Source organism: Harpia harpyja, chromosome 16 (assembly GCF_026419915.1).
Source record: "Harpia harpyja isolate bHarHar1 chromosome 16, bHarHar1 primary haplotype, whole genome shotgun sequence".
NCBI lineage: Eukaryota > Metazoa > Chordata > Aves > Accipitriformes > Accipitridae > Harpia > Harpia harpyja.
Genome location: NC_068955.1, coordinates 20646787 through 20666555, shown reverse-complemented (window position 1 = coordinate 20666555; position 19769 = coordinate 20646787). Strand labels below are relative to the sequence as shown.

General features: G+C 40.2%; 1 protein-coding gene across 5 annotated transcripts in view; it reads left to right on the top strand.

Moving 5' to 3' along the window:
• DENND2B (DENN domain containing 2B) overlaps positions 1-19769 on the top strand; it is a 182294-nt gene that overhangs the window by 82980 nt on the left and 79545 nt on the right. Inside the window, exon 1 of one of the 5 annotated variants that reach the window (XM_052810930.1) lies at positions 11587-11676. The exons of the other annotated variants lie outside the window; for them this stretch is intronic. The gene's annotated coding sequence lies outside the window, so the exon portion shown is untranslated. Of the gene's footprint in view, positions 1-11586; positions 11677-19769 lie in introns of those variants that run through there. 5 annotated transcript variants of the gene reach the window in all.

Genomic DNA, 19769 nt, shown 5'->3' with positions numbered 1-19769 from the left:
AGATCGACTGGGACTCTTCATCCTGGAAAGGAAAGTACTGGAGGGGAAAAAGGGGTAATAGAAGCATCTAAAATAATACATGGAACAGAGACCGTAAATAGGTGTTTTGGGTTTGTGTGGTGGAGTTTTGGTAGCAGGGGAGGAGGTACAGGGGTGGCTCCTGTGAGAAGGTGCTAGAAGCTTCCCTGGCTTCAAGTCGGACCTGCTGCTGGCCAAGGCTGGCCCAATCAGTGACGGTGGTAGTGCCTCTGGGATAATTTATTTAAGAGGGGAAACCTGCAGCAGAGAGGGGAGTGGGATGTGAGAGGAACGCCTGTGCAGACACCAAAGTCAGTGAAGAAGGAGGGGGAGGAGGTGTGCTGGAGGAGGTGATTCCCCTGCAGCCCATGGTGAGATGGCAGACTGTCCCCCTGCAGCCCATGGAGGTCCATGGTGGAGCAGATATCCACCTGCAGCCTGGGGAGGTCCCCATGCTGGAGCAGGTGGATGCCCCCGAAGATGGCTGTGGCTCCATGGAAAAGCCCGCGCTGAAGCAGTCTGTTCCTGAAGGACTGCAGCCCATGGAAAGGACCCACGCTGGAGCAGTTCGTGAAGAACTGCAGCCCGTGGGAAGGGCTTACACCGGAGAAGTTCATGGAGAACCATCTCTCGTGGGAGGGACCCCACACTGGAGCAGGGGAAGAGTGTGAGGAGTCCTGCCCCTGAGGAGGAGGAAGGAGTGGCAGAGACAATGTGTGATGAACTGACTGCAACCTCCATTCCCTGTCCCCCTGTGCCACTGAAGGGGAGGAGATAGAGAATTTGGGGGTAAAGTTGAGCCTGGGAGGGAGGGGGGGGGTGGGGGGAAGGTGTTTTAAGATTTGGTTCTACTTCCCATTATCCTTGTTTTTATTTGATTGGTAGCAAATTAAATTGATTTTGTTTTTTCCCCAAGTTGACTCTGTTTTTTGCCCATGACCATAAACAGTGAGTGATCCCTCCCTGTCCTTGTGTTGACCTATGAGCTTTTCTTTATATTTTCTCCTCCCCATCCCATGGTGGGGGGAAGGAGTAAGGGAGTGGCCTCGTGGTGCTTTGTTGCTGGCTGGGCTTAAACCACGACAATAGGGAAAAAAACTCTTGCCATTTAAGAACTAATATGAATTAAATGAAACTAGAAGACAACAGCTTGAAATTCAGCTGAAAAGAAGGTACTTCTCTGCAGCATGTTTTTAAACTATGGAACTTAGCTGCTACAGGATATTGCAATCAGACAAATTCATGGAAGAAAAATCTACCAAATGCTTTTAGCCACAGAAGCAAAATCTGTGAGTCAACAGACTGTTAACTAGCTGGTTAACTAGCACTGCCTGCTCATCTTGTTCTTACTCTCTTCTCTAGGCACCTGCTGTCACAGTCAGTGAGAGAGCCTGAACTAGGAATGCTCTTTGGTCCAAGCCAGTGGGGACATTCTAATGTTGTGTGGAGTAAGAGTCAATTATAGGAAGTGAATGTTAGAGAGTTTGCAAAAGGATTGTTATACTTATGACAGGAGACTCTCTGGCTTTCGGTGAGCTTCAAGGACACAACTTTAATCCTTCCTTGTGAGTCACTGAGGTGAACGCCAAGGAACAGGAGGTTAGGAAAGCACCTTACGTGTAGCTGAAAGCAACTTCTTAGCAGTTCTGGCAGGAAGGAGCTCTGTGAAATCTTATTAACTCTTCAACAGGAGACAAAGAAGCCCATAGTATGGTTGCAGCTAGCGTGTGACCCTTTTGCATCAAATGGCTACCTGGTTTGATTGCACCATACTTAAGAGGATCAGTGTAACTGAGGAAACCTTAAGAGAACAGAAGTCAAAGAAAAGACATAGCGGTGTTTGTAGCGCTCTCCCCACAATGTGGCTTGCTTTGCCTTAGCAAATGATGTAATATTTTTCTGGAGTCTTTGTGTTTTATGCAGAAACTTTATTTGAATTAATGAATTAATTTATAAAGTATTTCTCCTAACCTTGTGTTTGCTCCAGTGCAAAGATAAATGTAGAAATGGCACTACCAGCTCTGACTTAAAAATCACCTCAACACTTTACTGTATTAAAATGGGCCTATAGTTATGTCTATGAGATCATGCTCTACTTAACAAAATATAGGTTTTGAACCTGTAGTCTTAGTCTAACAGAGAAAAGGAGAAAAAAATTCTGAACAAAATAATTATATATTAATGTATCATTATATCTTAAAATTGCAACTTAGTTTGAGATGCTAGGTGTGACAAGCACCAGTCCAGAGCTGAAAAATGTTTAAAGCATGTGTGCCTACATAACTTCTGTAAATCATTTCTAACGTCTTCAGCTCTGGCTAATATGTTGTCTCTTAACTTGGGATCTCAAGGCATTTTATACACTTAACTTGAGCCTTCTCACCTGCTGCAGTATACTACTGGAGTACAGGAAGTGTTTGTTTTTAGAGGACCCCATTGATTTACAGATTTTTATCTGAGGGTATTGCATGAAGCATAAGTAATTTCAGAATTTGGAGATACAGACTTCTTCCAATGTATTTGTAAGTAAGTGATAGAATTTCCCTTTACCTCCAACATTTTCTGTGGTGCAGGCTGTGACTTATGAGCCCCACCTTGCAAGCTGGATGCAGAGCTGGAAATAGTAGAGCTGTGCTCCTGCCAGGTGGTGTTGCCCTGATACAGGCAGTTTTGGAATGAGAAACAGAATAAATATTATAAGACACATTTTTACTATAGGATAGGATTTAAAAATAAACTATCTAATTAAAAAATTTTTTAAAATATGAGCACTATCCTTCTGCTGTAAGCACAGAATATATCCCTGCAAGCAGGATTACTTAGACATTGATTTGATGTACTTTCTCGATTAATAGCTTTTAGCTAAATTTCTGTTAATCTGGAAAAAAATTATACACATTAATACCTATTTTTGTAAATGGAATACTTAATGTAGACAAAACTAGGAAGATATTTTGATTAATTAAGCAATATATGCACTTTACAAGACATCTCAGAATAATGTCATTACAGTTATTCTCAATTTCTTGAAAAGCAAGTAATGGTGATTGTCCTCTAATTTCTTACGGAACAGTACAAAGTCTATCCCGTGTAAAGCATGTTCAAAATGTGTGCATACAAGTTTCACAAATCAAGACTTAGGAGTGAGCTTTTGAAAGCTCAAGTGCATTTGTATACCATTTACAGTGAACAAAAATCAAGTTTGTTGCAAAAGTTTTACTAGCATGGTGACTTTAGTAGTATATATAGAGGGACTGCCATGATGAGCTAGAACAAACATCTTTTTAGTTTAATGTCTCTGGGCTTGATCTGGGAAGATAGCCAAAGCAGAAACTGATCCTGGTTCCAGTTGTGCAAAAGGGCTACGCATCTGAGGAAAACTATTCTCAGAGGATATGCGTCTGCGGAAAACTACATTCACCAGAATCATGTGAGTTTCAGCGCGGATTGGATTTTGTGATGTGGGCTGTCGTCTTTCCACCCAATCTGCACAGGAAAGGTGTCATCCTCAGTGAGTTGGAGCATGTTCTCCAGCTGAGCAATCATGATTTAATGACACGATAAACTGAGGATGCTGATGTCAGTGGGTTGTATAGCAAGGCATTAGAAATTTGTGCTAGCAAAGGATTACATCTGCAAATTGTTGTGAGCACAAAGTTGCAAGTTGTTAAGTTCCTAGCCTAATAACATGCATAAAGCTTCTTTCTAAATACTTTTAGTTGAATCTTTGAATCAAATATACTCTTGCTTGATTAAAATTGAAATCTGACCTCTGGGTTTCATCTTTCTCCTTGCCTGGGAAGAATTGAGCTGGGTACCCACAAACCTCTAAATACAGGCTTTGGTTTTTATCTCCCAGCAGTGTGTGAGGACATTCCTGCTGTCACCGACAATTTGTCAGCCCCATTAGTCTAACATGCACTGATATGTTTGCACTGGCTTTGTGGCTCAGACCTTCTTCAGAATTTAAGTTAACTGGACAGAATTTTAATTGGCAGGAGCTAGCTTACCTCCAGTGAAGGCAATGGAGATGCACCACATAAACCAAATGACTGTCTGGACTAACATAATTCTAGAGGTACCTAAGCAGTGTTTCAGCTGAATTGTTTATAATTCTTTAAATATCAAATAAAATAATGACTTATATTTCCTAATCAAGCAAGCCCATGGGGTAGTGTTTTGTCCAGCTTTATCATGAGTCTGGGATTATTCGCTGTTGTTATTCGTAGGTAAAACACTATTGGAAATTCAGAGGGAAGGCTCCTCAGGCTGATGCATTCACTTGCTGCTAGCTAAACCAGAGGCAAGATCTGGACCTGCTTCTGCAGGGCCTCAGCTTCTGTGTAGCCATCATCAGTCACGCAGAGGGGAGGCCAGATGCTCCCCTTTTGGAACAACAGGTCTTTGTACATGCTCTGTGCTTGCTTCTTGCCTTTTGGGGTTAGAGATGACGACAGGAGGTGCGAGACTGTGGAGGACTGATTCACAGTATTAGCAGAGCCAGCAGAGTCCTGGGGAAGTATTCTTGTATTTGACTTCCAGTATCCACCCTGATTCTTTTGTTTGGGAACCTGGTAAATAATCACTGTATTTGCGTAAGCAAACAAAACCTCTCTTGTCTGTTTTAATAGCAGCCGTCTTGATGTTTGAGCATGACAGAACACAGCAGAGCTAGGCTGTGTAGGAGAAGTATTGCTTGGGTTGGTTATTAGGAGAAGTATTGTTTTGGGTTGTTTACCTGTCCCCATCATGCACATGTCCATGCTCAGCTACTTCACGTGCACATCAAGGTCCTGTGTTTTATTACTCTGTTTCTCTGATGAAGGCAGAAACAGTAAGAGGTTTAAGAAAAATCTTAGTTAAAGGAAGACTTCATGTCTGTATTTCAGCCTTAAAAAACTGAGATGTACAATCACTTCCAAAATCAGTCCTAGTCAAGCCAAATTCAGTCAGTTTTACAGCAAATATATGTATTTATTTATTTTTAAGTGAAATTAATTCTTGGTCCGCATTAATAAACCCAACTGAAATACTTTGTTTCCTTTGAAGAAAGGATTATGTGGTTGTGGCCTGGGCAGAGGACTAGAAATATTTTGCCTTAGGAATTGAGACCTCCAGAATTCTTAAATAAAAGAATGCGCAGGTATGTCCAGTGTTGGGGTTAAGCAGTGCCAGTGGCAGTTGTTTGTTCTGCTGGCTTGTCATGGGAGTGCTCTATTCTCTTTCCCTCTCCACAGTAAATTTTTCATTTCAAAGGTGGTCTCATGTCTGCAGAAAAACCTGTCTGTATAGGGAGAAATGTCTTCAGAGAGGCAATGCCTGTGCAGTACTTTCCAGTCATTTAGAGAGACCAGTTCATGGATACAACTGTAATGCCTTTTGCTTGCTGTTACCTGATGTGTAACAATATGATTTAAACTTAATTCACATAATTTCAATCCTTCTGCTATTGTAACTCCCCACCCCTAAAAAAAAAGAAAAAACCCAAACCAAACCAGTACCCTTCAGCTCTCTGTTAAAGTGTAGACACTGTGCAAATTTATTGTCAGGTCAATCATCCAGATGCAGTCCATTCTGCCTGCACTGACAAATGAATTATCTCGCGACTAACGCAAAAAACCTGTGTTCACATCTGGGGCTGGATGCCTTGCAGGGCAGATAAGGCAGGATGACGCAGAACAGCTCCCTCGCCATTACTGCAACAGAGCGTGGTGAGGGAAATAACTCTGCATCCACCACGATGGACCCCTGATCCTACTGTAAGAAAAATAGTAAGATAAACACAATGTATTTTTTTGTATTTACGTATTTAATGTAAATATAAAGACTATGATATTTATTACATATCCTGAGTTTTCTGAATGGAGAGCATCGTGAAGAAAGCAATAACTTGGAAATCAAAGGATGCATCTTCAGCTCCCTTTGTTGCTCTAAACCAATGAGGTTTTAGTCTTATTTGAAACTCTAATGTGTACAATTTCCCCACTAATTACGTGTGATTGTCATTGTCTTAGCACAATTATGATAAGGTATTCTTTCATCTCTTGCTCTCTTTGCTAAGTATGTGGACAGTGTTGCTGCAAGTGATAGAAAAGCTGCTTCTTTCCCTTGTGGATGGCTGCATTTCAATTACCGGTGAAAGGCACTCTGCCTGGGCTCTACAGTTAGTTGCATGGTTTAAAGGAGTCTCCATAAAACATTGGTTATAGATAACTGTACTATTCTTCACACTTGGATAAAATTTTCTGTGTCGATGATGTTCCCATCCATGCTTAACAGAAAGTTTAGTGGGATGTTTGGATGCCAATTCAATTTGTGTCATAATGATACGCCATGGGAAAAAAATGCTGGTGTGTTTGCTGCTGCCTCAGCTGTGCGCTGAAATGCGTACCAAAACAACCAACCAAGAGTGGTGTGTCTCAGTGAACGCCTTTCTCTGGAGGAGACATGCAGGTGTAGATGCAGAAAACAGCGGGTATAGAAGTGGTTGATGGTTTTGCACAACTTCAGGAAGATTTGTGCATGGTTTGGCAGGTTAACGGTTGCTGTTTCATGCATATTTGGGTGTACAAGTTCTTGTCTTCAAGGGACTCTGGCGGGGGAGGAGTGAGACCAGCTTGGAAAAGAGAGTGAGCTATGTATGCCTAAAGCAGGGAGCCAAGTCTTCATTTTATATGTTTTAAAATAAAAACTTATTTTGCTCCATCAGTTGTGGGGTCGCCTGGGCTAAAGCAGCTCCCCGTTTTCCCAGTCAGTGCAGCCCTCGGGGACTTTGTTAGAGCACCAAGAGGCCAGTGGTGTGAGTTCAGCTAATGTGCTCTTGACGTGTCCCTGCCTCTCTGTACTGCCTTTGCCAGGCAGCAGTTGAGGCAGGGCCAGGACTGCTCGCCTCTGCTGTGGGAGAGCTCCTGGCACCTGAGCGTGGCTTAAGGTGACGAGGCACTCCGCACTGAACTGCTGAGATGTATTTTCCTGCCAAAAGTGGTTGCCTACTGCTCAGAAATACTAGTGAGAACCTTTCAAGCTCTTTATGAATTTGTGAAACAAACCCCGTAGAAAATGTTTGTTACTTTAAAAAGAACCAAGTTTTAATATTTTGACAGGGAGCTTGAGAATAGGAAGAATAGTGGTTCAATAAAATTCTGCTAAGAGTAAGCAATATGCTAAGTTATTGGAGCCAAGATGAGACACTGCCTTTTTTTTTTTTTTTAACCATTGAGGTTTAGAAAACAATACAAATAAACTTTAGGCAAACAACTTTGAAATCCAAATAACTGATGTGAAATCTATTAGCAAGTATTGTACTCCTTTAAAAGCAGAAATAGCTCTTGAACTATGCAGCTGACAAATTTTCAGCAGGTCAGTTTTCAGCAGTGCAAAGTTACATTTGGTTCAGAAAGGAATAAAAGCTGTTATTTACCCTGTGAGGTTGGAGGTGTGTTTGGAACACAGAGCTCTGGCAGCTCTGAACTGGGCCATGGGAGGTGGGAGGGCAGGCACCTACTGTCATCAGGAGCAGAAACACCAACAGTGGGAACAAGTCAAAGTGCTGATTCAAATGACCCTGAAACTGGGAAGAGCTTGAATATAGGCTTTAACATTATTGCTGTCCTTCATCTGGGTAAGTGGCATCGGTGGGGTGCTGATTTCTGATGGTCTGAGGCATAGTGTTCCCCTCCCTTGCCCTGCTCAGCAGTGACCTCAGGGTGGTGGATCAGAGGGCATACTGAAATATCTTGAAATCTCTTTAGCAGGGTTGCAGAAATATTCTTGTAAGCACAGTGGTCTAGAGACATAAGAGAAGAATGGTTTGTAAGATGAGGTAACAGCTTCTAATTAGATCAAGAGACAGAATTGAAGAAATGGACCTAATTTTGGATACATCCTTTGGGCTTCCTCAAACAGTTGATGCTGGGGGGTGGGGAATTTTGCTAGTCCATTTCTTTGTTGGCTATTTTGTATTGCTTTAGTTTTAGATGTCCATTCAGGAAGAAGCATTACTTACTTTACATGCACTTGTCAGTCAGGCAAATCTCTTTTTCTTAGATGGAAGTTGTGTTAATATATCCCTCCCATTTGCACAGGTTTTTAAGGAAAAAAACCCCCAAAAACTAACTAAAATCTGGTTGCATTTTGCTTCACGCAGCTTCGGATCAAGTTTGCTTTATTATTACTTGGAGGCTGCAGGAATGTACCGTGGCAAATTACTTCCCATTGCAATTTAATTCTCATGGCACTTTGAATGCTTTATGCTTTTATATGCAGCAAATCATACATCATCATTAAAATTACCTCTTCTATTAAGGTTTATATTTGCTAAAAACACTGGAAACTAACTAAAAAATGAAAAGTAACAAGTCTTTTAAAAAGCAGAGAGTTATAGTTGAGAGGTTAGACTAAAAGTGACATTTTTAATGCAACTGTTTTCTGTTCCAGTACGAAGATTACTTAGACTAACACTGCAATCTTTATTTGTTTAATCACTATATTTACATTAGTGTATTCAGTAATACTAAGACCTGAACTAAGCTGTTATATATTTTTGCAGAAAATTAGTACAACAGCATGGTTTTGGAAATGTTTCTGATGTCTTTCTAGTGTTTTTACTGCACTGAAATGTAGTGAATAAAAGCAACGAGGAAGATACTTGCTAAAACACATACAAGAGTCCCCATCAATGCAGTATCAGAAAATCAGAGCAGGAGTCTTATGTGAATTTGTTTTTTGTGTGGTGATAAGAAGTGAGACAGAAGTCCACAGGGGAGATAGCATAGTAGTCATGTGCAAAATATTTTTACATCATAATTCCAATATTTCAATTTTTCTGGAGAAAGTCATTCTTAGGAATGAAAAATCTATTGCCTTCTGGACCAGGAAGATGCTGGCAATCTCACTGAAAAGACCAACAAAGATACAAGTCATGAGCATTACTAATGATGTTTCACGTTCTGTGAGTATCTGTCCATTAGGAGCTGGTCTAAGACCCTCATCTCTTTACACTTGAGCTGTTGAAAAGCCATCAGTATGGGAGAACAATTTCCGTTCTGTGCCCTAATCAGTCCAGATTTGAATCACTGGTTTAGAAATGAAAGAGTCTGTGTTCTCTTACCGGTTTCCTGCACTGTTTATTTATCCTAAAAAGATATTTTCCACTTGAGCAGAACAGAAAATTAAAAGAAGACATAGCAGAATTTGTAAAGAGTAAGACTGAAAGGAAGATCTGAACATAATGAAATAAAGATAAGTGAAAATTATTGTGCGTTTCTTCTGTGATTGGAAAAAAAAGCTTGTCCAGAAAGCGAAAGCAAGTGCATTGACATAGCATCCTTACAGACTTTATCCTCTAAATAGCATAATAACTATTCACCAGGTAATATTGTGTACAGAAACTGGGAATTAGCTGAGTGCTTGATTCAGTCTCCACACTGAGCATCACCCTTATATTCGTACTTGAGGAACATTAACAGCAAATGGCCTTTAAAAGCAAATGAAACTGTAAGCATTTTCCTGCAAGCAGGAAAATAGGAGCTAATGGAAATACACAGGTGCCATCTATATTATTACAATATGTACATGCAAAAATGCCCATAGTCCCTAGGAGACTTTGAGCAAGAGATGTGTCAGTGAGAGCCCTCTAGGAGAGCAACAGGTCTTTATTCTAGTGTCGCTGTCAGCACAGAGCCAAAGACTTGCAGAAGTGTGCCTGTAGACTTCAGGTATGCATAGGGCTTTCGGGTCATCCATCTTCATCTTTTGCATTAGATGTGGCTTTTTCAAAACTTTTGTCATGATTCACATCATGCACTCTGAGATTATTTCCATTTTGGCCAGCTCCTGTGTATAGAACTGGCCCTAAAATAAGGTCTTAAAATAGGGGTGTGCTACAAGGGATTGTAATAAACATCTACCCGCTGGAGCTGTTCAACAACAGGCAGCAAGGTGCAGGCATCTCGTAGGATGAACTTCAGTGTTGAAAGCACAAATAAATATAACAATTGTAAAAGATATGATGTTCCTAATAGTCAAGTATCACTCTTTAAAAAAAAATAATTGTTTATTTATTGAGCCAATTCGTAAAATTCTATTACAGTCAATGGGAATGTCAGTTCCTGTGACAACCTGACTGCTTTTTTGGGGAGCCTAAATATCTTGCAAGTTTATTATTATCTAGATATGGGAATTTTGTCCAGGGTGCACAAATGTTGCTCTTGAAGCACTCTGTTAAAGCAATATAGAAAAGAGTTAAGTAGAGGGGGGAAAAAAAGGAAATATTTTATGATTGCCATATTAACAATGAGCTTTAATGCATACGTGTGTTAATATTTTATTATAAGGGAGCTGTGGGAAAATCCTGGAGTAAATCAAAAGGATTAATTTGTTTTCTTCTCTCCTTAGCTATAGAAAGAAAATGTTAGGATTGCAGAGGAAGGTAACTTCTTCAGCATAGGCCGTCCACAATACTGTACAGCAAGTACACCTTTATGACAAACAATTAACAGCAGCTAATAGAATTGGTATTTTGCATTTTGGATTCATAGGACAAGCCCATTTTGCATCAGAATTTCTCAGAAGTAATCTTTTTCCAAGTAACAATGTGACTATTTGAACTGTGAAAACAGAATTCATTGCAGTGGCAGTAGCATAGAAATACTTTGTGTTTCAAATTCTGCTAGCAAAACCTCAGGTCTTTTTTCAGCTACTGCTGGCAGGTAGGTGGACTGCTTGTACAGGGGTTGTCTGTGGATTGGCATGGGGTGGTATTGATGATGTTCAGGTATGGGTAGTGTTGGTTAATCCTCCTGTTATCACAGTGTAGGTAACTCCAGCTGACTCACCTTTTTTTCTGTGCAGCAGGACACTTAGCCAGGGAAGCAGCTATATGGCTGCGCGGCAGCTGAGGCCATAAGAGGACTTGTCAGTGCAGACAGTTGAACAAATGCCAGTAATCAGACTGCTCTCACATGAAACCTCTATCCCCTTGATTTGCTGCTGATTTGGAAAACCACTTTATGTCAACATAGGCAGACAGGGTAGATGGCAGATAGCCTGTGTCTGTTTGAAACTGTTGGCAGAGACCTGAAAGCATTTTAATGTGGATTTTTAACCTCTCCCTTTCCTTTCAAACAGTACTGTCACCCATGTGGGCTTCAAGATACATATTGAGTCTGGCAGGCTTGTTCACTGTGTCTGTGTGAGTGTGGTTCAGTACCTGATACAGCTTCTATGATTTCTTTAGCAACAGGCAGCTGGATTGCCTCAGTTCAGAGGTTCAGGAATGGATTGTAAACTGTTGCTCCCTGCAACTTTAAAATAAAAACCCGAACAAAACAAGATTTTTTCCAAGCAATGGGCAACCAGGAGAAAACTTCTGCCTTGCCAGATTTCTCGCACACCTGTCTTTTCAAAGCCAGCATGTCAGATTGCAGACAAAGGCTTTGCTACTGTTAGTTTTGTTAAACATTAATGCCAGTTTCCTCCCTTTAAGCATACAAAGGGACAGAGGTTTGACAAACACACTTGGACCGTGTGTCATTTATTGCTTGACAAGTGAAGCAGGCAGCATTCGGGAAGTGCGGAGGCTGCAGCAGGGCATGAGGGATCGAGAGCAGAATTCCTCTGTCTCCATTCTGCATCTTTCCAGGAGGGAAGAGTTTCTGAGTAAGTCTGGGATTCGTAGGCTGGAGCGATTGTAGTGATGGATAGTTGTGTGCTTGTCAGAGGCATGAAAGGAGGAAACTAGATGAAACAGAAGTGAAGAGCATGAAGTGTCATAGTACTGAACTCTTTAATGTCCTTTCCTATAACCAGTTTTGCAGTAGATGGGCTTTCTACTCATAGGCAGGAACTTGACACCAGCCTTCTGCTTACTGAAGGTAGTGGTAGGAATAGCTTTAATTTCCAGAGTTTGCAGCTCTGGTATAGGACAAGGGACTTTGTGGGACTGAAACTCATTTTTACAGACCCTCTCTTCCCCTCCTCCCCCTACCTCTCTTGCTCTCAGACAGAAACTAATTTCTCTGCATGGCTAAATGCATGTTCCTTGTCTAGTCTGGTGAGATTCCCTTTTTTCCTCTTTAATTCTTAAAGGTGATTTTTAAGTTATGCAACAGTATTCATACCCAGGCATTCTGCCACTGCTCTCTCCACCCCCCACCCCCCCCCCCCCCCCCCCCCGATATGCCCCTGGATGACAGTGTGTATGAGGAATGACACCCTTTTTTCTGGCATACTTAGGGTGCATACTTTGGACATACTAAGCTAAATTTAGTTTTATCGTACAGGAAGTGTTAGTCCATTAGAGAGAGGCAATACTTACTTATACCTAGGCTGAATATGGCTTACAATGACTGCTTTTCCAAATGCTGGCCAATTGCTGAGATGGAAACCCGGCCTTAAATGCAGTGCTGCTGGCACACTTTTGTGTGTTGTGTTGGTTTTGATGCCTGGTTTCTTTTTTTTTTTTTTTTTTTTAATATGTTTTCCAGAAACTTACTTTCTGGGTATGAGACAGCTTGAGGGTTTTTTTTGCACTGAATAAATAGCAGAAGTCTTATGGGTTTGTGCTTTTCAAGAAAAAAAATCAGTACTGCAGGCCAAACTCTGCGAGGCTTTGAGTGATGTAACTTAGAGTCAGAATCTGGACTTCAATATGTTGCTTTAAATATTCATTAGTTGAGACCCCACAGGTGAGTGCAAGGCGTTTGTTGTTAGCTTTTGTAGTCTTTAGAGAGCAAATATTTTCACAGCTGATGAGCTTATAAACGTTGCTAGTTGCTTTTTCTTGCTGCCTTATACACAGATGTTGGTATTGCCTCATTTACTCCATAACATTTTTATTTTCTTGATGCTTTGCCTCATGCTATCTATGTATCTTCCTGTAGGGACACGAGGTTTTATTTTTAGCTCTATCCTGAAAGGAAAGGATGGGTGATAGAAGAAGTATCTACTTGCTTTCAGTTGCTCTAAGTTAAAGTTTAGTTGCCCTAAATTAAGTAAAACTTGCAGTTCCTCATTACTGTGCAGCATTCCTGTAGCATGTCAGTGTAGTAAAATGTTTTCATCCTCAGGTTTATAATACATGCAAATTCTCTCATAAGATATGAAAAGTAAAAATGTATTGTCCAGCTCCTTATAAAACCTAATAGGCCAACAGAAAAGTGTAAAACTAATTCCACAGTTTTATAAGAAGCCAAGGACTTGTGAGAATGAAATGTTTATAAAGGATATATAAATCCCCCAGATATTATCCTGATTCCAAATTTAGGCTTGAGATCCCACAGCTCTTGTAGGTGTGGTGATGAAATGTGGTCTGGGAGGCCCATTTCATCTGGTTGAGTAATGTACACGTTTATGTTACCCTTGATCACAGTGAAGAAAGTGATGGGGAGTGTCTTTGCCTGACCTAACTCTGCTCCTGTTGACAGTTATGGTCAGTAAAAAGCAGAGAGAAGCCAATGTCTGAATCTTTTGGAAAGTTTCCTTTAGACCATGTTTTTGAATATTGGTGTGTGCAGTGCTTGAGCACTGGCTGATGGCTCTTTTGTTAATATTCAGTGAAACTGAATTAGGGCCAGATGTAGCCTTTGGTCAAGTTAAATTTGGCCTTGTCTGGACTCTTAGGTAAATAAGTATAATAGCAACAAGCATTGCAAGTCATAGCTTGGCTTTTTTTTTCCCTTTTCTTTTTTTTCCCTTTTTTTTTTTTTCAGTTTATGCGTGTCTGCCAACAGATTGGGGAATAAATAGATCAAAGATTTTTTCAAAGCTGTGTTCAACTAAAAAAAAAAACCCAACAACTCTTGCCTGGCAAAGTCTTTCATATGACACAGTTGTGGGTATGCCCAACACATTTCCTCATTTTCCTGGCTTGTTTAGCTAAACAAAGTAGAATGAAGCATACAGTAACCAGTCAGATATAGTAACCTAATATAATTTTCAGTGCAAATGTTATTTAGACTGAAACTTTGTTTTTCATAAGTGTGCATTTGCACCAGGTCAATGCTTTAAATCTTCCTATAACAACAGGTTTTGCATCAGTTTGTATCTTTAGCAACTTCTCTGTAGTAACTCTTGATTTGGGCTGACATAAGCCATAAGAAAATCAAACCCTGATTCACAGATATTTAAAGAAAGTGAATGAAAAAGGGCCATCAGTGAAACTGAAAGCAAATTCCCTCTTAAATTCAAGCAAAGTATTCAATTTCTTCTTAAACTATACAAATCTATGCATACTGTAATGTATACCAAGGATCACGTTTGTCTGTCATAGCTGGAATTTATTTTGAATTCTGTAAGGTCAGAGCCACTAAAGAAAATTACAATGATAAGAGAGGCCAGGGTTGTAAACCTTCAAAACTTTCCTGCTTCAGAGGCAGGGTGCAGCCTCCAAAGATGAGACACGTCATATACTCAATTAACACGTACAGGGTAGACTCTTAATGTGTATTTTATGTTATTTCAGCCGTAGTTATGTTCCTTTGGTCCTCTCACCATAGTGTCCATAAAACATAGAGTGTATTGGTGAATGTCAGGCAGTGCAGCTGCGGTCTGTTGTATAGGTTTGGATGGGTTGTATGTGATGATATGAGGGATGTCAGCTCACAACTTACAGGTCAGTATAAGTCATGGCAGGCAGTGGCACTTTCTGAAATGCTGTTTGTACCCTCCATCTGTCCTGATACCAAAACTGTGCTGCAAGTCTGTACTAGCTGTTTCTTCTGAACATACAAAGCATGTATTTCTGGTATGTGACAAAGCAGCAAGTATCCATGTGTTTCCTTCCCTCTCCCTTGCTTGGGCTCCATGAGCCATGTTTCACTTATCAACTGGTTCTTCTCTTTTCTGCTTTTTCAGGTGCTGAAAAAAATCCTGCATCTAATTTTGTTCTTGCAGTTGTTCACATAAAAGTCATGTGTTATAAGAGAGAGTACTAGTGCTCCCCTCTACAAAGCCTGTTATGAATGTTGGACTTATTCTAAAAAAAAAAAGTTTAACTTTTGTTAGGAATACTGTTTTGCCCATCTTCAAGGGTTGCAATGAATGTCAACATATGGGTGAGAGACAGACAACTGTCAGGGTGCAATTGCATAACTAAGTGACTGGGAAGTTCACAGAGGAAGGTAATACCCTTTATCATGTTGGAAAAATAGTCCAAGTTTTAGGCACAGACATCTTTGAAGATCTAGGCAGGTGGGAATCCACTCTTCTAAGGAACAAAAGACAGAGGATAAAACTTATGAAATGAAGCTAAATATGAAGAACAAGGGCATATTTCTCTGGTCTTATTATTATAAGAGTAATACAGTAACAAAAAAAAAGTTGTCAGACTGCTTCATCCATATTATAGAAACATGTACAAAAAGTGCCCTTCAGAGGAAAAATAAACTTTCTTAGTGTCATGTAACTCAGAGCGTGCTGATTGTATGCTATTGTTTCAGCTTTTTTCTTGCAGGGGAGAAGTTTGCAGAAAGTTGAACTGAGTTGCTGCAGTTGACTTGATGACAGGATGGCACCCAGTTACTGGTCAGAGATGAGACCCCGCAGAGGCCTCAGCACTCTTTACACAGAGTTTAAAATCAGAATTACTCCTTCTTTTCCCCTGCCTCAGATAGTCTGTATTACTTGTGAACTACTTTCACAATACATGAGCTTCAAATGCATAGCAGTAAGACAGGGTTGGGTTGGATAGGCTGTATTCAGACAGGGCTGATGTTGAGGTGGTTGTTGATTCACAGAGATAATGCAGAAGCTTCTATTCTGCTGGGATTTTAATTTTTTTTTTTTTTTAGTTTAGTTTAATGTTTATTTGATTTTATTTCCTATGCAGTGCGGTAACTCCAGAAGCAGCACAGACGTTTTCAGATCTTCTCAATCACTTTGGTGTTATCCTGTTGTGACACACTGTATTTTCTCCAGATGTCTCAGGCCTCAAACTTGCTGGATTGTGTTAATAGTAGTTGAAATGATGACAGAAATTAAGAATGCCTGCTTCATAGCAGACAGATGGATAACGGCTTTCAGCTTTATGACCTGCTCTTCTAGGATGCTTTCTCACTGTGTTTACATAAACTACTTTACAAACCCAGAAAACTGGAAAAAGCAAATCTCTACAGAAAGACCTCACTGGACATTGGCAACACATTGGGGACCAGAGCTAAGCTGGTGGGTCTGGAAGGAAAATGTGGATACTTGTAGGAGAAGCAAAGAATAGATTTTGGCTTGGCTGTATTCTGGATCAGTGTGCAGCCAGGAATCATGACTTTTGGCTTCCAGTTCAGTTCTTTTCCCTTTGGGTATAGAGTATTTCAGTAAAGTATACAGTGACCTCATAAGGTTTTCTGACATTTCAGAGCACAAAAGGGATGAACCTATTTTACAACAGCTTTTCCAAACCAGAATTCCAGACTTGGAGGTTGCCAAACCCAGAATGGCCTCAGATATGTTAAAAACAAAGCATCACAATTTATAGAAATAATTTTTAACCCTTCCCAAATTGTGTGCATGTAAGTGTAGAAAACTTGCAAAGCTGTAGCAGAATTAGTTGCACAGAAGTTATTGCTTTGAGATTCCAGGGCAGATAAACAAGCATGTTGAAAAATCACCTGTGCTTTGAAAAAGCAAAGCTGAGAGCTTCCATGTGCGCCGGGATTTTGAACAGTCATGTTTAGACATGCTGGTAAAGAACAAGTTTCAAGGACTAGCAGTTCTTAAATAGACAAATAAGAGCTTATGCATTCTGCCTGATTTAAGAAATTGCTATCATTTGCTGTGTTGCCACCCTCTTTCCAACAAACGCCCAAGATCTTAAGAAAGCAGGTGAGACTTAAACATGCTGAACTGCTTCCAGAACATAATAAAAATAAGTAACAGTGGAAATATCTATTGCATAAATTATTATTCAGAACATGTTATGGGAAAAGAGTAACTGTGAGGGAGGCTTCCATTTGTCAACTTTGAATCATATGATTTTTTTGAGGAGAAAATAAGAGATGGTCCTATGAAACCAGTGCACTGTACTTCAGTGGAAAAGAGAGAATGACTCTCTCTGATATTTCAGTTCTTGCTTTTGATTTTTTTCCGTGTGCAGTCAGCTTCTGATCACTGTGACAGAAGGTACAGCACAGGCTAGTCAATCTTCTGTGCTTTGCATAGTCATTTGTATTTGGGCAGAGGGGGTGAAAAAGGCTTAAACGTGGTGTTGTTTAAAAACCATCCTGCACTTGCTTTGTAACAGAGGAAAAGACTGCCATGAATCTAGAGCAGCAGGGAATCTAGCCCTCTCAGTCTAGATAATTTCACAATTTCCTGTTATCTTCTTCACCCTTAGAAATTTCTTGGCAAAGGCATGTACCTAGTGCACGTTGATTGATCACATTTTATTTTACAGTCATTTGCCATTGTCAGATTTTCTTGCTCTCTTTACAGATCCAGTCTAATTCAAGTATTTAGGATCTGACTCATCAGCTCTGATTTATTTGCCCCTTTTTTTGTACAGTCACAGAGCATAGTTGCCCCTTTGCTTAATTTACTTTAGCAGAATGACTCCTGAATTTCACTGGTATAAATCAGACATTTTGCTTCTAAGCTGTAAAGACACAGTTCAGCTGCAGTCAGCTGCATTTCTGTGTACTTCTCTTCATGAGCGGACTGTAAAGACCCAGAGCTCTGGAGGGGTTTTATATGCAGGAATTCACCACAGCGCTCTCGGGAACATGTCCCGCAGTTGTTATTAACTCAGTACTTCTTGAAATCTTTTTTTGTTTCACAGTCCTAGTGGCCTATCATTTTGTAACTAGTTCTGATATGGTCTCAATATTTATTTAAAGGGAAAGTATCAAAATTCCTTGGGGAAAAAAAGTTCAAAAGTACAAACAGAAAATAGAAAAGAATTGGTGTTTCCATTTTTGTTCTATCTTTAAACATTTCGTGATATTCATCCACTTTGATTTTATTGCCTCATTCTCTCTAAATGTTGGGACTTTTCCATCACTAGCACATGTTCACAAGAGTGAGCCTATTTCAAACAGTCCTATAATGCAAATTCACTTTTCAGTTTGGAAAGTATTTTCTGTCTTGTTTTTGTCACAATCCCAAAGTCAACAATAAAGGGAGGAGGTTATCTGGAATGCAAATTTTCAGGGATTTTGAGCCATACTCCTGGTGAGAGCTCAAAAATCATAAAGGGTCTGGTGGAAGAGGGGTTGTTCTGTTGCCACTTACCTCACTTTCCTTTCCAAGCGAGAGGCAAGACATGACAAGTTGTTCTACTTGCTTCACTACTGAGTTGAATCAGCTAAAAAACCACCTTACTACTGTGTGCCCAGCACTGAGTGCAAAAAGTTCACCTCCTTTACTCGCCATAAGCTCTTATTTAGATATAAGATAATTAAATATCTTCTGTAGTTATCTACTTGAGTTGTGTAGAAAATTACAATACTGTATGCTATGCCAGAGTGCAGAATATATCGTAATAGAAAGGTTTACTGCCAAACAAAATTGGATTTAAATTCAGTAGTGCAGGAGGTCCCTTTTGTCTAGTCTTAATGTTCCCATAATCCCTAGTTAACGAGTGACAATAACATTGATTTTAATTAAAGTCCTTTTCTGCTCCTGGTACAAGTAATACAATGAAAGAATCAATTAATCTTCTTCGATGTAGTATACAAGGCAGTTATCCAAGCCTAGATGCTCATTTATATTTGAAAAGAAAATGTCAAAACTCAAAGTATCATCAATACATGGGATCCTCTTGGGCCATCTCAGCTAAGCAACAAAGCCATTTCAGACCTTGTATTTTGGTGATGCTTCTATGTTTGACCCTTATGCTAACCACCTAGCAACCCAGTTAGACCAGTCTGACTACCTGCATTTGTCCTCTGAGCATTCCCTGTTACTGCCTCACAGTAATGCCTTGCTGAGTGCTTTGCAGCGATCACTGTTCGTGCCTTTCTGTCCCCACTGGTAAGGACGTAGCTAGGGGTGAGGAAATGAAAGGAAATGGCAGTGTCACAAGCAAATTATGCTGAATCTTTGCTTCTCTGTCCAATGGTTTGTTTCATAACTCATCTCAAAATGCAACCAAACCACTAACTGGTAGTGTTTGATAGCTAAAAGTGGACTTCTCATAGCTCTTTGAAGGAAAGCGTAGAGGAAATTATTCCTAGTTCTTGTATAGAGAGAGGAAGAGGGAATTTTTTGGGAAGAGTCCCTCAACATTGCTTCAATCAAAATCATTAAGGTTTTTTGGCCTTCTTCAAATTACTCTGCTTTTTTGCACCTGAAGAGGCATGACTGGAAGATTACTGTATTGCAGTAGTGTGCTCAGTTTTTATTTGTGCAAAAGTATCGATTCGTACCAGGAGCTTTCACAGGCATGTGTCAGACAGAGGCAGAAGAGTGCTTCTCTGTTTGTTTGCTGGGTGATTTCCTGGCAGCAATGCCCTTAAGGTGGAGTGAAACTGTACTAGTTACAAGGAGCTGTCAGTACTGAGCCTTTTCAAAAGTGCTTGTTTTGTCCAGGTCACAGAAGTAATGACATAGAAACACTGGTTCTAATTTGAGCTTCTGTTGGTCTCTACACATTTTCTCTCCTCTGCCTACTATGTCAAATCAAGTGGAAGTTCAATGGAAACGAATACCATAGAAAGCCATTACATCTGTTCTCAGTAGTAGTGCATCAAAACATGCATGGTGCGCTTGGTTCCAGTTGACACGTGAGCAGGGTGTGCTTCCTTCTCACTTTGCCTTGCTCT